Source organism: Uloborus diversus, chromosome 3, assembly GCF_026930045.1.
Source record: "Uloborus diversus isolate 005 chromosome 3, Udiv.v.3.1, whole genome shotgun sequence".
Taxonomy (NCBI): Eukaryota; Metazoa; Arthropoda; class Arachnida; order Araneae; family Uloboridae; genus Uloborus; species Uloborus diversus.
In genome coordinates, this window is record NC_072733.1 from 88,782,074 (window position 1) to 88,798,375 (window position 16,302).

Here is a 16,302-nt window from a genome sequence, read left to right on the forward strand (position 1 = left end):
TTTGACAGCATACACGTCTCTTTTCACCATGGCATTTTCTCAAAAAAAAAAAAAAAAACCCTTTTAATTTCATTGCGTAAAGTAATAGTGTTAGCATGAAAGAATATCTCGGTTTTAAAGCAATATGTTTCATAAATTATTACACTTAGCACTATAAATGGTACATAAAAATATCGATAAACATTCTGAGTTTCTTTTCACTCACAAATGTTCGATGTGTGAGCTTTTCGTAACGCGACACACATCTAACCTGTATTCTAGTTCGTTCCATACATTTTGGAGTGTTTCACTGTCATTTTTTTTGTAATGCTACACACTTGCGATCTTTTAGTTCTTGCAATATTGTAGGCAACAGTGGTGTATAAACAATGTCTTTGACGAAACAACATTATAAAAAATCACATGGGGTTAGGCATGGAGATCTGGCTGGCCAACGCATAAAGAGTAAATCATCATTACCCTGCACGACCAATCCAGCGTTGCAGAAAGTGCACGCTTAAGTAATCACTTATCCGTTCGAAAAGCACTTGGAACGTTTATCTTTATTTTTACGTATCATGTATAGTGGTAAGTGTAATAGTTTATGAAATATAAATTTTTAAAACCGGGATATTTTTTATGCTAACTCTGCATAATAATATTAATATTTAATATATTGATACTTTTAGGCTAACCCTGTACAATTATATAAATATTTAATACAATTTATGATGAAAAAAAAATATTTTGGTGAAAATAACTACAGTAATCGCTGTGAGAAACTGAACGGTCATATTTGATTAAACTGTTCGGTGTTTGAAAAAAATTATTTTTTTTAAAGAAAGAAACTTAACGAAACAATAAAAATGAGGTATTAATAAAGCACACCTATGGGAAGGTGACAAAACTAAAACCAATCGGGGTCAACTTTTCTGCTGTTTACGAAAACAATATGTTCTTTAAAGAATAAATATTATGAAACAATAAAGAAAAAAAAAAGATGAAACAATTTTGTTCAACAAGCGTTTTCTAAGAAAACGGCGAAACAAAATCAGTGGCTTCCTTGTTTTCCTGTTTACTCAAAAACGCACGGCTTTTAAGAAATAAGAATGATCTAAACAATAAAAATCAGTTAATGTAACCATGGCTACCTGCGATCTTCCTATAAGCAAGATCGCAGGTAAGCATGATGCAACAAAGTATTTTCTAAGAGCACAGCAGAACGAAAAACAACAGGCAGCATAAAAACTTTTCTGGTTAATTCCTGAACATTAGCTTTTCTTAAGTTAAAATGAGGCAAAAAAACAGATGTTCCATACAGGATCCGAAAAATCCCGGGCGCCAGTTCAGCCGAACGACTCAAAATATGCCTTGGCGACTTGTTCGTTCAGAACAAGAATCTTTCAGAAGATATGTTATGCTGAACTTTACTACAAACTCTGAGAAAAAACTTGTCCGGCACTTATTTTTTTTCTTGTGTCTAAGATTTTATAATTTTTGTCGGCCCCAGTGTATATATATATATGTATAACAGTTATCATAATCTTGACTGAGTAGAAAATTCATAAAGTCAAACTTTACCCTATCCAAGAAAATTCAGTGGTTAAAATCTTCATGATAAAAATCATACTTATCTACAGGTCGGTAGAACTAAAAACATCACTAATGTTCAAAGTTCTAACTCGAACACCTCTTCTAAGTTTCACAACACGAATTACTTTCAATCATGTGTCCTGGTCAAATGAGGCAAGATTGTGTGCACTTTTCTTTACCACATTAATGACAGCTACCATTCATTCGCGCTGGTTAGATTGACAGCGGAATGGAAATAAAGCATATTACAAAAGTATTCGTCAGGCTTATTCACAACTGTTTTTCAGTATCCTGTTGTGATAATATTTACTTACACATTTCAGCTACTGCTTTAAGCTTCTGTAATAACTCAAAATTATGCTTTAGAGATAATGTTCTAGGGCTTAATTTTTGCTTAAAATGTATGATAGAAATTTAATTATATACTTTTCTTAAAGGTTCTCCTACTAGTAACTGTCGCTAGAAATTGTACATAAGGATGTGAAAATCTTATCTTAAGTCAGTAAGAATTTACGGAGTAATAATGTAACAATGTTTTTCCACGTAGTATCTTCTTTGTACATAAAATGTATACGGAGATTTTAGAAAATCAATACAATTCTTAATAACATTAGCTAAGTTATTTTAAACTTAATTTTCGCAATTTTAGTTTTTGTATCGTATCATCCATTAATGGTTATTATATTTTAACAGTTTTTATTGAAAAAAAACTCTGTTTCCTTTTTTTACCGCTGATGATCAAGAATAATTTACAGTCAAGTCTGTTTCAATATAACATTTAATACACATTAAAACCTTTTATACAAAGCATAAAATTTTAACCAATGCTAAATTTTAGACTTTTTTTCAAATGTGTGCTAAATCTCGGAGTTCTAGCCATGTAGGTTTTTTTCTGCAGGGAACTACTTCACGAAATATTTTTTTTCTATTAATGATTTTTTTTATTTCGAATTTTTTTCTTAATTATTTTGTAATTATCTTGATTTTGATGAACATACGAGAAATGTGTTTTCCTCTTTTTACTCAAGTCGATTTGATACAGCTTTAAACTTATTGTATGAAAACTATAAGATTGGTTATACAGGGTGTCTCAAAAGGTCGTTTACAAACTTAACATGCTGGTCTGTCATATCATGATGAATAAGATTTACATAGGAACATGTGTTCGCAAACGCAATGCTGGCACACTCCATGCACACAAAGTCAGACACTAACGGATGCACAACATGTCACATATCTATTATACAAAGACGGTTTTATACAACATTTTAGCCTTTTAGGAAAGCTTAAAGCAGTTGCTAAAATTTGAGTCCTGCCAGCTCTCATAATCACGTTGCAACGACAACGCAGCGATCAGAGAAATCTTGTCAGAATGGATCGTTATTACGACGGTCGGTACTTCGTTCGTTGCGACGGTGTCTGACAGTTAAAGGCAGCAAATTTCAAAAACAGCTATAAGCCTTCCTTGAAAACTAAAATGATGTGTAAAATCGTCTTTGTGTAATAAATATGCGACATGTTCTGCATCCGTTAGTGCCTGACTTGGTGTGCGTAGTGCGCCAGCATTGGGCTTGCGAACGCATGTTACTATGTAAATCTTGTTCATCTTGATATGGCAGACCAACATGTTAAGTTTGTAAACGACCTTTTGGGACACCCTGTATTAGTTGATTACATTACTACTTTAAGATTGGGTACATTTCCATGAAAAACGCGAATTTGCGTGTTGCGCAAAAATTTAGATACTTTATTCTAACGATAATTCAAATCTCAACGCAAAAAAATAAAAGGCAGCCTATGTACTTAATATCTACATTGCAAATAATTATTGAAGCCGATTGGGAGAAAGATTTTTCTTTGAAACTCGGAATAATATGGTTGGTACCGTTTCTTATGTGTTTTTTTTAATAACAAAAACTTGTAATAGAACGGAAAAACTAATTATCAGTCTGGTGTTAATTTTTTCTAATATGAGTGAAGCTCTGGCCCATGAGGAAAAATTTTACTAGTTTATGCCCAGCTTTTCATTTGGTAAAACGTTCTTACTGCGTCTCAGGCAATATTTTTTCAATGAAACTCTGTTAGCTGAAATGTGAATTTAGTACTACTATCTTCTAAATTGTAAAACTGACTGATAAAGCTTTTTTTTTTTTGAATGTGCGTTATCTTCAAATATTACGTAAAGAAAAAAATTGTTGACAGTGACGTTTAGCAATGACTAATGACAAATTTAAGAAAATGAATGACGCATTTAAAAATGACTTGCTGTACATTAGAACTAAGACGCAACAAAAACTGCCCTTTCTGAAACGTAGTCAGTTCATTTCAAGTTGGTTCCTTTGATGTTAGAAAATTTAAAAATACTTCTGCAAGTACTTTCTTAGAATTTTGAACGTTCCTTTATATATGATTGAATTGCAATTATCTATGAAGAATTACGTTCCTGTGACATCATAATATTACTGGTTAAAACATAAGTAGTGCATGACAATAATTCATTTCTTTCGTGGCAGAAATAAAAAATATAAATGAATTTTTTGAGATTGCGAAATCGATTAGAATTTGATAACAAAGGCTTTTATAAGGTAGTTGGTTTCATCTTTTGTTAGAGAACACAAAATTATGAGTTACTTTTCCAGATAAAATCAGCAGATGTATTGTCACGGTAAACTGTTTAGACTTCAAAGTTCCTGGTAGAAAACTAGTTCGGTAAAACCCACCTGTTAAAAACATTTATTTGCACTAATTAAGTAAAAGCTACTCGTACTTATTTTCAAACTAGTACTCTACCGATCAATTTCGCAAAGGATTTCTTTTCCTTGTAAAAAAACTTTGATGATAAACAGATATGAAAATTTAGGTATGGTATGAAGACACGTTAATGATTTTAAATTCTTCCTATTTCCGCAGAAGATGATCCGACCCGCAAAATGAATACGATCTTATTATATTGCTGAAGAACAATGATGAAGTGGCGACATTCTTGCTATTGTTTACATGGCTCGTGTCCCAACTTAAATGTCCTCGAAAATTTTAGTGAAACAATGAAATTGTTCAAATCATTCTAGCCACACATAACCTCCATTTAGTAAGGACATATGTTTCCGTAATCTGCATCGTGAAACTCAACAATTTTCGTGTCGATGCGTTTGAAAAGTTTGAAAAGTAGTTCAGCGAATCACAAAGTCGACACAAAGTTGAGGTTTTATTGTGATTTGTAAGATTTTATAGCTATAACATTTGAAAGTATGCATTTAATGATTCTTCGAATACTTTGCTGGTTTAGCGTGCATATTCTTTAACTTCAATAAAAATTTACTGACTAGCTGAATGGCGGAAATTTATCTGACAAATATCCAAGTTGCAGTTTAAACCAAAAAGCAAGAAAAGTTTATCAGCTTATTAAAATTGAATCAATGTAACTGAAGTAGAGATTGCTAATAATATTAAGAGCGAAATATGCCGGTTTAAATCATTATAGATCATTATTCAGCTTATTACATTTGTTTTGAAACGGATCTTTCAAAAAATGCTTGTCATTTAAAAGTTCACAAATAAATCTTTTTAAAAAGCAACAAAATAACATTTCCTGTCACTATGTCCAATCGCCTGCTTAAGGAATTCAAGAATCATGTTAAATTAAAATTATCAGATTTTTTTGGTAGAAACGAGAAAGCAAGGTTTAAAAATCATTTTCCTTTACAGTCGAGTCTTCGTATTAATGCTTAAATTCTTGCCACTTTATAAAATGTCTAATATAGATATGCGTTTTCTTCAATAAGGCTATCATAAATAACTACATATAAATAAAATAGTAACTCCGAATGTACCCAGGTTTTACATTATTCAGCCAACTCCGCCTATTTCAGTTGATGGCTCAAATAAATTCCAGAATTTTCAGCTAAAATTATTTTCTCACTGTCATTTTTAAAAATGAATAACGGAATAGAATTTAGTTTCCAGTCAAAAAATTTGAATAAAAGTTTTAAAGATCAGAACTCGTTTCTAGTTGAAAATACGGTACAAAATTTTCAATAAGGATCAAGTACTCTAAGAAATTCATTTACATTTTACGATCAAGCTCTTTTACTTATTTTTAAATTTTTACTAATCAGTATGAAAGAAAAAAAACTGTAAAAGATATTGTTATGCTGAATTTGTTATGTAAATAGCTATAAATCGATGAAATTGTTATGCGTTGTCAGTAAACTATGAGTGAATTTTGAAACTTATACTCTTCTCCTATTTTCTAAATAGATAAATAATTTCATTTTTGGTCTCGTCGAAAAATAAATAAATAAATAAAATGAAACAAAAAATTAAAAAAGAAAAAAAAAAAAAAAAAAAACGTGTTTGACTCATATGAAGTTGAAAATAAACTGAAGGTTTTCAAAAATGGTTTACAGCTGGGTAAAAAAATAATAAGGATATTTAAATTTAATACTCAAAGGAAGTAGTAAAAAATGACATAAATTTTCAAATTTATATCATCATCAAATTTATCATTTTCAAAGTTTTTCTCTGCGAGTAAACAAAAAGTTGGATTTATTACTATTCAGCAGCCCGAACTAGATAGAAACCTTTGTGGTGATTCAATTGTAACGTTGCCAAATGCAAACCATAAAGATTGGAAATATTTTATCTTCCAAATTACTTGTTAATTGAAAAAAAAAAGGAAATTAGTAGATTATTGGTGTTGCTCTGTGACCCCATAATAACAGAACCAGATAATTCGCAAATAAAATCGATGAGTATTTTTAACATTCAATAAGGAATAATGCGTTAAAAAGTTAGTTTGATCGTCTTTTAAATAGATCCACATCATCAAATTTGATTCGACAGCTCTGTTCTTTCTGTACATTGTAACTAATGAAATTTCCGCAGTCGTCAGAGAGGGTAAGACTAGGGGAAAAACACTTCGAATGTTGGGCCAAGAACTTCCTTGTCAGCAGTTCCTCAAGTTTCGTCCATGTATGTCAATGCCAATCAAGATGTTCATTTTTAAATCTGAGACTGATTTACAAGTAAAATTTCTCAGCAAGTATGAGATTTGAAGCTGAAAATAATGTTAAAGCGCTTTCTCGAAGACATGTATTGAACTTTTTGAACTATGATCGAATGTACATTGATGACAGTAAGGTTGGCTATATGTTAAATCGAAGACATCACTTTTGTATTGAAAAAGAAGTCAGTGTGCAAAACACTTTCAAAAAGTTTATTTTCATATCTCTACTGTAGTTTTATTTGTACTGTGATTTGCAGTGATGCAATTGAATTCTTAAAGGCACATACATATTTTATAACATGTATTAAAGTGTAATAAAGGGTGCCTTAATGAGCAAAGTTTCAATTTTAAACTATCTACTAAACGAAATATTCCTTCGTTTTTATATAGCTTCGGGACTTTAGTTTTCAGAAAATATCACAACGTTTCATCTAACGACATTATAGGATATGTTATAAACTTGTTTACTGAAAAAAAAAAAAAAAAAACATTCTGCAATGAAATGGTAATTGTTTTAGCAAACACTTTTGCTACAGGTCATTCTATAATAAAACTATTCATTTTGAGCAATATTCAGATGTGTTTTTCTTGCAAATGATGAGTAACTAAATCAAACGTAATAATCAGAATAACAACTGATTTTCTGAGGCCCATTACATCTTACTTACAGACTGTAAAAAATTAAAATATACCCGTATGAGTCACTTATTCCGCTTGAAATGTGATCGTTAGCGAATTAAGGGGTTTCTAATTCTATTATGTTTACTCGGAACACTTTCAAACTTTTTTTTTTGAACTATGGAACGATCTAAGATTTTCACAGTTTGAAGGTGGTTTTGATACCCACTATATTGTTTTTGTTCGAGCTCTATGCATATTTAAATACACGATTTGATACAAAAATATTTTCAAATGTGTGCTATGACCAACGAGCACATTTGTGAATACTTCAAAATATGTGTATTCATAAAATATTGCATGTGAATTTGCAAAAAAATAATAAATGAAATAGTTAAAAAGGACAAGATCGAATAAATAATAAATTGACCCCCCCCCCCCCGAGTTTGAGTATGATGAATGAAAAAAGTACTCTGTTTCAAGCATGTTCAACCCTTTCCCCGTCCGACTTCTTTGAATTTTGTGTCTCAATACCTAAAGCATTATCCAGACTAGCTTTCCCACATTTAAAAAAAAAAAAAAAAAAAAAAAAAAACTTGATAAATTCATGTCAACATTTGGATTATTTTCAACCGATGCAAAAATTATCCAAAAGTGTGGAAATAGCAATTAAAAGTTAAAAACCTTCCTAAACGCATTGAAAATAACTTAAAGTATTTAAAATTATTATTCGTGGTAATAAATTTGAATATAGCGTCTCAACACCTTAAGCATTATCCCGGGCTATCATTCCTATATTAAAAATAATGATAATAATATTAATAAAAACTCTCTATATAAAATCCGGTCAACATTTGAATTATTTTTCCCGGATGCGAAAAATGTCGCAGAGTACTAATTAACGGCTAAAAAACTTTTTGCACGCGTTGAAAATATCTTGAAATATTTAAATTTATTATTCTTGGAAATAAAATATTGTTTTCTGTTTTAATTTTTCTTTTTGCTCTGCTAATGAACCAAGAGACATCTTTGAAAATATTTAAATGAGCATAACTGCATTACATTAAGAAAACAGAGGAGTAATTAAAAACGTTGAAGGGTGTAGGTGGAGATGAACCTAAACTTAAGAATTGATGACATGATGGAGCGATCGCAACCACATGTAATTGATGCTTACATGTCCGTAGCAGTTGAAGCACTGCATGTAATATACCGACAGTCCGGTTATAACATCTAGGGAACGCAGTTTCGTCCTTGTTATGGACTCATCAGTCTGGAATAGTCAATAACAGAGTTAACTGCATTAAAACACGTCTAACTATTGCGTTTTTCCTACCTTCTGAAGGTAAACAAAATACTGGTTGAAGCGAAAACAAATATTATAGAAAAGTTACGTATTTAACATTTAATGCTTTGATATGAGATTAAACAGCACTTTAATTATTTTTTCAAACAGCTTTTTTCTTTATCTTATTCATATTCCTAGGAAAAAAATATCATATGTTATAGTTTATATATATTCTTTTTTTTCTGTACATAGTTTATATCAGATAATGACGTATAAATTTGGGAAAACTTTCGATTTTTACCTTCATTTTGAGACTGCAAAAATACAAATTTAATTCGTTCAATACATTTAACTTATTCACTATACTTATTAATTTAAAAAAAATAATTCAAATTAGATATCTTCAAGTTTGGGGTACATATTTCTGCTAGCCGCTTAACAATAAGAGGAATTATTACTTTTTTTTTTCTTTGAAATGATAACTTCTTATGGGAGGGTAAATCGACTTGTGACATAACGCGTAACGGCGTGACTCTCGTCTGGCATTCCTTTCGTTCGCGCATACGACAGAAGCGCACATGCTGGGGGAAATTCTGTTTTTTTACTCTTTGGGTCAGCTTTAAGCGTTAAGTGATAGTAGAAAAAGTAATGAAACTAACAGAAGATGGATGATCGTTGCGACATAACGCAACGCAACCTCCTAACGAAAGGTGAGTTCAACAATACAATATAATACCAATAACATTGTAAACAATATATATATATATATATATATATATATGTTGAAATCAGCATTTAATCTTTAAATTTATTTTCAAAACAAAAACATTTTTGCGATTAGTTATACTAAAAATATCTCGCTTCATTTAGGGTTTTGAACTGTGGTGAGGTGTACATATTTTAAACGAACTTCATCCCCACAGCCTCCGCAACGCGGGGGTTGGGGAAGGCCGAGAAAACAAAAAATAATAAATAAACATTTAATTTGTGCATCACAGAATAAAATCTAAACTGACTTTAATTTTAAAGCAATCACTCGTTAAAAAGGTAATTATTTGGGGGGGGGGATCCAATAAAGTGTGCGGTTAGGGTCCCTGGTGATTTTTTCAGGGGGGGGGGGAATATAGATCCTAGCATGGTCGTAATAATACACCAATTTTATCGTTTCAGATTTAAACTTAACCTTGTGGTTTGTTTATAGTGATAACATTTATTTACAATAAACTTTTTAAAACAGTAAAAAAGTTGAAAATAAATTTAAAACATCTTTAAATTTATTTTCAAAACAAAAACATTTTTATGATTAGTTATACTAAAAATATCCCGCTTCATTTAGGATTTTGAACTGTGAAAAGGTGTACTTAATTAGAACAAACTACTGTATTACCCCGCATTAGCCGGCATGCCACATAATATGAGGGTCACCAGATTTTCAACAACCCTTTCTTGGTCTTTTCTGGCATGCCGGAAAAACAAGGTTAAAAAAATCATATAATAATTTAATACTATAACAAATATATATTCAACTTAAAAAAAAAATAATATAAGTTCTATACTGGTGTGCTAAGCACATGAGTATAATTCGTATCTACACTTTTTATCCAAATTATTGTCACTAGGTGATTCTTTGTAACATATATTACCTAAATACATTGTTTTATGAATATTTGTGAATGGGAAACATTAAAATAAAATTCCTGAAAAAGTGGCATCTTTAAATAAAATACATGGAGGCATAAAAAACTAAAAAGTGATTCCAGATTTGTCATTTTGAGCTCAGCTGCAGATTCCATTTTTGTGCTTAGCCAGGCAGTACAGATCAGTTTATTAGTATTAATAAACAGTTTAATTTTGTACAAACATTTATTAACTATAGTAAGATAACGCATCATCAAACTGCCACGAATTTTTTTCATCTCGACGACCTGAAATTTATTGGTTCATTTTTGAAACGGAGATTACTTTGGGAATTTATTATTATTTTTCCTTGTAGAGTTTGCTTTGCGGTTGAAAAAGGGGAAAATTTACTTTTGTGTGGTTTCAAAATGAACCTTGAATTATCCGGCATGCTAGAAAATTCGAATTTCCAGGCACGCTGGTCAACCTCGATTTTTTCCGGCATGTCGGCTAATGCGGGTAATACGGTACATCCCCGCAGACCCCGCAACGCGAGGGTAGGGGACGACCGTGAAAACAAAAATAATAAATAAATATTTAATTTGTTCATCACAGAGTAAAATCTAAAATGTTTCATAAGTTTGAGTGTTTTTTCTGATAAGCGAAATATTTAGAAATGACGCGTCATTTAATTTATTAACGATATTGGTGAAATGTATATAGGGGAATGTCTCAATGAAGCAAAGCAACAAATTATTATTGCCAACATATATATATATCTCCAAATAAAAGTATTTTAAGTATTTTTCAATTTATTCATAAACAGCTTTTAAATTATACACAAGAAGGTTCTGTTTTAGTTAATGAAGATTATTATACAATTCCTTTAATTTTAACCGGATATTTTAATGTTAATTTTGTTCTGATCGAGCTAAAATTTAGTATCGTTTTTACAATCCAAATTACAATTACAAATGATTAATAAGCCAGAAGAAGCCTCTACAAGTCACGGAAGTGTACTTGATGCAGTCTTAGCAAGATTTTTAGATAACACACAATGCAAAAATTTTGTTGCTTATTATAGCTACCATAAGCCAATTGTTACTTTCATAGGATTAAATAATGATAATAATTTAATACTATGAAAGTTATCACTTCTGCCGAGCGTCCGGCGACGCACATTTTTTTTTTTTTTTTTTTACACATGGTTTATTGGTTTTATTCCAGTATCGTTCGTTGAGTTTTTCTATACAGAGACTTAGAGAAAATGAGCAATTAAAAATTAACATTTTTCAACTAAGCCATTACCTTGTTAAAACTTTAAAATTTTGATGACAGCAAAAGAATTCATGATCGCTCGTCAAAAAAGAAATGTATTTCAGCTTACACGCGTTACTTTTCCAAGAACTTATCAGTCTGTCTTCAAATTCATTTTTCTTAAGATGCAATTACGTGATCTCCGTACAAATGAATTTGCCTAGACAGTTAACAGACTTTTCGAAAGGATTTCGGAACGAATCCTTTGTGATGACATAAACGAATTATTTCTTCGCGAAGTATTTGAAAAAATTAAAAGATTGGGGCAGGCATTTAATGGTCATTATATTCGTTCTTGAATGTTATTTTTAATTCATGTCTAGAATCATTCAAAATAGAGTGCTAATTTGTTGACACTGAATTAATTAGACAGATGTAACTGTGTCAATTCTGAGAAGTGTTATTAAATGGGTAACGTTCATGCGTTTTATTTAAGAAAAAATTTATTTTCTTGTGAAATTTTCTAAATAAATGTTTATTTCAACTAAACATTGCCAAACTTATAACCGTTTTTTATTCAACTAACTTAATCTAAAAAATAACTGGACCATTTTTAAAATTATTGGAGGAATATCATAATCAAATATTGCTTCGTTTGTTGTCAAAATATTTTATTGTTTAAAAGAAAGGATACTTGTGCGAATATATGTTTGATAAACTGAAAACTGTTCATTTTTCATTTTAGTTATTGCTTGGTTTTCCCTTTCGAAGGAAAAATAAATCGAGTTAGGTTTAGGGCATACATATACGGAATCTTCAGAATGTGTTTAACTACGTACCTATGGTAATATAAAACTATTTTTTTTTATTATTTGCAATTTAGCATCCACCTCTAATATGCATTAAAAATCTCAAATAGCAATGTCATTTAATGCATAAAATAATTACAGTAATGACGATAATCTATTATTTAACGAAAACTTTCTCATCAAATATGTCCAGTCAACAGTTAATGTACTTGACTACTATTTCAATAGAAACTAAAAGACTTAGATAAAAATAATAATAATAAAAACAATAATATATAACAAAAAAAAAAACTACTTCTGAAGTTTTCTCATACATCAATTTTTGAACAATGGGCTTGCAATTGATAGCTATTCAATAAATTGGTGAGCTTTGATTTCATGAATCTTAAGAAGTCTCACTGTTTTAGATAATATGGTTTCAGTCGTTAATTTTTCAATTTTGAATGTTCCGCCAAATATGCCGGAAGCAAAATTATACCTTTCCTTTGAAAAAAATAATCTTTTCTTCTAATATTTTGTAGGAAAGCTAAACTACTATAGTAGAAACATTTTCACATTGCGGTTCCCCCTCCGTTCCCCTCAGGGTCTTTTGAATGAGAGATGAATTAAAACGTGCTGGAAAACATTATTATTATTATTTTGCATCTGCTTTAGAAGGTGCTTCAAAATGCGCAATTTTAAATGTAACGCACCATTGACGATATAAAAATTATTTAATACAAATTCTTAAATGTAAACTCTAAATTAAGTGCAATTAAAAAAAATCTTTCTATGGTTGCTAATCTTAAGGACGCCGTCATACGTGGACAAGAAAAATATTAAATTATATTTTCATATAAATGATATTTTTGTCGCAATTATAATTTCGCACCTCCAGTACAACATGGTCTTAACTCAATAAATAAATAAATAAACAAAAATAATAAATATGCACGAAAAATAATAAATAAATGAACAAATAAATAAAACAAAAAAGCAATAAATTTAGAATTAAATGCTTTCAACTGAGTACTTTGTGTGCTCTTTACTTTCGTTAATTCCAGATAATTCAAGTAATAGCCGGAATTGAAATGTCAGATAATCATAATTATTGCACAAAATTGTACATGCATTTAAAAACTTTTTTTTTTTTCTGTGGGTATTATACCCACAGAAACATAAACTGTACAAAACGTTACTTAACCTCAGATAAATGCAAATTACAACGAAAACTACATTTTAAAATTTGGGTTAAAAGATTTTTAAATGCCTCTTCTGAGAAAGTAGTCGACAATGAATCGTGTCCTTTTTGCACTAGAGTTACGATTTTATGAGTACAAACATTACACTATCCTAGAAAGTTAACGTTACTTTCTCAGTACGCTCTAGAGGAATGCATTGAACTCAGAATAAAGAGTAATCTTGTCAAACGTGGGAAAGGCAAGGAGAAATTACGGCTGTTCCCCTAGGGTGATCACGAGTAACGGACGAGCCTCGAGATTCAGCGAAGAAAAAAAAAAAGAGGCTAAAATGAGCCTAAAATACCCACAAGAGTTTACTCGCGACGAAGTATTCAGACCGAATCCCTTAAATAGGAAAAAAATTTGGGTGAAGAGCAATAAAAGTAACGGTATTTTGTTCACTTGTAATGTTTCTTTTTCTTGCAAATATTATCTTTCTCTGTCTCTCTTTTTTACTCCCGTCAGAAAGTTTTTCATTTGAAGGCGTTGTGTTTTAATGATGGTCTTTATGTTGCTAAAAGTATTTATATGATCTACAACTATAATAATTTTTGAAAAAATCTAAATACTACTATATATATATATATATAGGGGAGGGAGGGTGACCCAAAGCGGGTAGGTTTTCGAAGAACGCTCAAAAATTGTAGTTTTTGAAACTTTATCGCAACAATTTTGGTTTTGTTTCCTAGCAGGGTTCTTGAATTTCAAAATAAAAAGTGATTTTTGCATTATTTCAAACCCAATATTTATTTATTATGAAACTTCACAAACAATTGAAAAACCCGCTTTGCCCTACCAGGGAGCCTAAAGCGGGTAAACTGAACTAATTCTGGTTTGGTACATTTGCCAATCAAATATGAAGTTATGAATGATTAAAATAGTTGACTAGCTACCTGCCATCATATAAAAAATATAAAACAGTTGCACTTATCCGATTTAAAGTTAGCACATTTTTTTAAAATAAAACATAAAGAAATAACTGATTAAATTAAAAGACTAACTAATTTCCATCCTAAAAAATAACTTTTCAAAGTTATACTTATCCTATTGAAATAGAAAACCTGTCAGCACACGAGTCAAGTAATTATAAATAAATATATGGTTAAATCTTATATTCGCTTTGCCCGAGTACACGTTTTTTATTTCAATAATTATACCCTAAATTTAAAAAAGGAACAAAGGAAATGACTATCGTAGTTTGTAGGTGGATGATGTCAGAATAACTTAATATTATTGACAATTAAAAAAAAAAGCTGGTCTTCAACTAATCACAAGTTACAAAACTTCATTTTTTTAGGAATGTATCATTTTTTAAATTTTAAGCCTGGTTGCGGCATGCCGCTTCACTGCTGCTTCGCTGGGACTGATAAAAACTCAGAGGTGTTCATGTAAACACGACATACGTATGCATCGTCGCTTACACCCCATGGGGGGGGGCATACGAAGGAGTACCCGCTTTGTGCCACCTTCCATTACTACTTGCAAACTCGGACCTTATTTACGTTGCAGTTAGTGAAATCTACTAGCTGCAATGGTTAAGTTGATGGACCATTAAAAAAGCATAGGTACTGCTCATACATTTATCAACTCATTTTGTAACATTATTCATTTTGAAGGATTTAATTTTGCTGATTTTGTTTAATTTGACAAGTTTCAGTTCACATATCGTCGTTAAAAAGACGAATGGGCGTATGTCAAAAAAATCGAAAAATGAGTTACGACCACCACAGAAATGTCCAAAGTCGATTTTATAATATGACCATTGGGCGTATCTCTACAATAAATAGTCCCTCACACTGGTGGCGGTTCTCAAGCGATACAGTAAACTGGAAATCTTTAAATCGGTTTTCTGCAAAATGCTTAAAAGTGCGATACGCCCATTCGTTTTTTTTAGCGACGATATACAATGCCACTCCCCCTTTAAGTTAAATTTTTTTAAATATTTAATAAAATGTATTTATGAACACGTGAGTTTTTCTGTTAGCCGAAAAATAATTAGGGTCCTACGACACTTTTAGTAGGACACACACACTACTCATACTGACTAAATTCGAAGTCAAGTTTTATAAATATAGATCAATAAGGGCAAGGAGTACTTTTTCCTGTTGACAAGATTATAAGCATATTGAAAAAAATTCTTTAACAGTAGCGAACTTATTGATAAATAATTAACTAAGTTTTACAGCATACTTTAATTCTCCTATTTCTGTTTTACTTATTATAAAATTCAGAAAAGAGCTTATCAGATGTATGTACGACACATAAGAATCAACTGTACCAAGTCGTTTTGTATGATTCTGAAGGTTCAAGTAAATCCTTTGAGCACATGGTTCATTGCCCCCATTTTTATTTAAAATTTTCTATAAACTTTACATGCATCTTATTACTTGTTTTGAAGTATGCTTTTTGAATTTCACGAAGCCACAGGAGGTCAAGTTAAGAAACTTTTTTCTTGAAAATTTGATAAAAATAATAGTATAATTCAAAGCAACCAATTTTTTTTATCCCATGCGCTTTATTTGCAAAAAGGCTGTGTGTTTTTTTTTTTTTTTTTGTTTGTTTTTCTTTTTTTTTTCAGGCACAACAATTTTTTTTTAAATATTCTGAAAAACAAGCAAAGAAATGCAAATTTCAAATATTTTTGACTCACCTTCCATGTGTGCCATTTACCCTAGAAAGCCTTTAACAGATAATAATAAAATACAAATTGTTGAATACATTCGAAATTTAAGTCACTACAAATGAGGATTGTGCAACGTTTGCCTTTCAAAGTGAGGAAAAAAAAATTCACCCCCCCACAAAAAAATTAAAATGAAATAAAAATAAATAAAATTGAAATTAAAAAATAAAATAAACAAAAGCACGAAGCAAATAATTCATGGTATATCCTTTCCTCATAACTGATCGGCTAAAAAT

General features: G+C 30.6%; 1 protein-coding gene across 2 annotated transcripts in view; it reads right to left on the minus strand.

Moving 5' to 3' along the window:
* Positions 1 to 16,302, minus strand: part of LOC129219458 (ETS homologous factor-like) — a 140,866-nt gene that overhangs the window by 103,096 nt on the left and 21,468 nt on the right. The window lies entirely within an intron of this gene.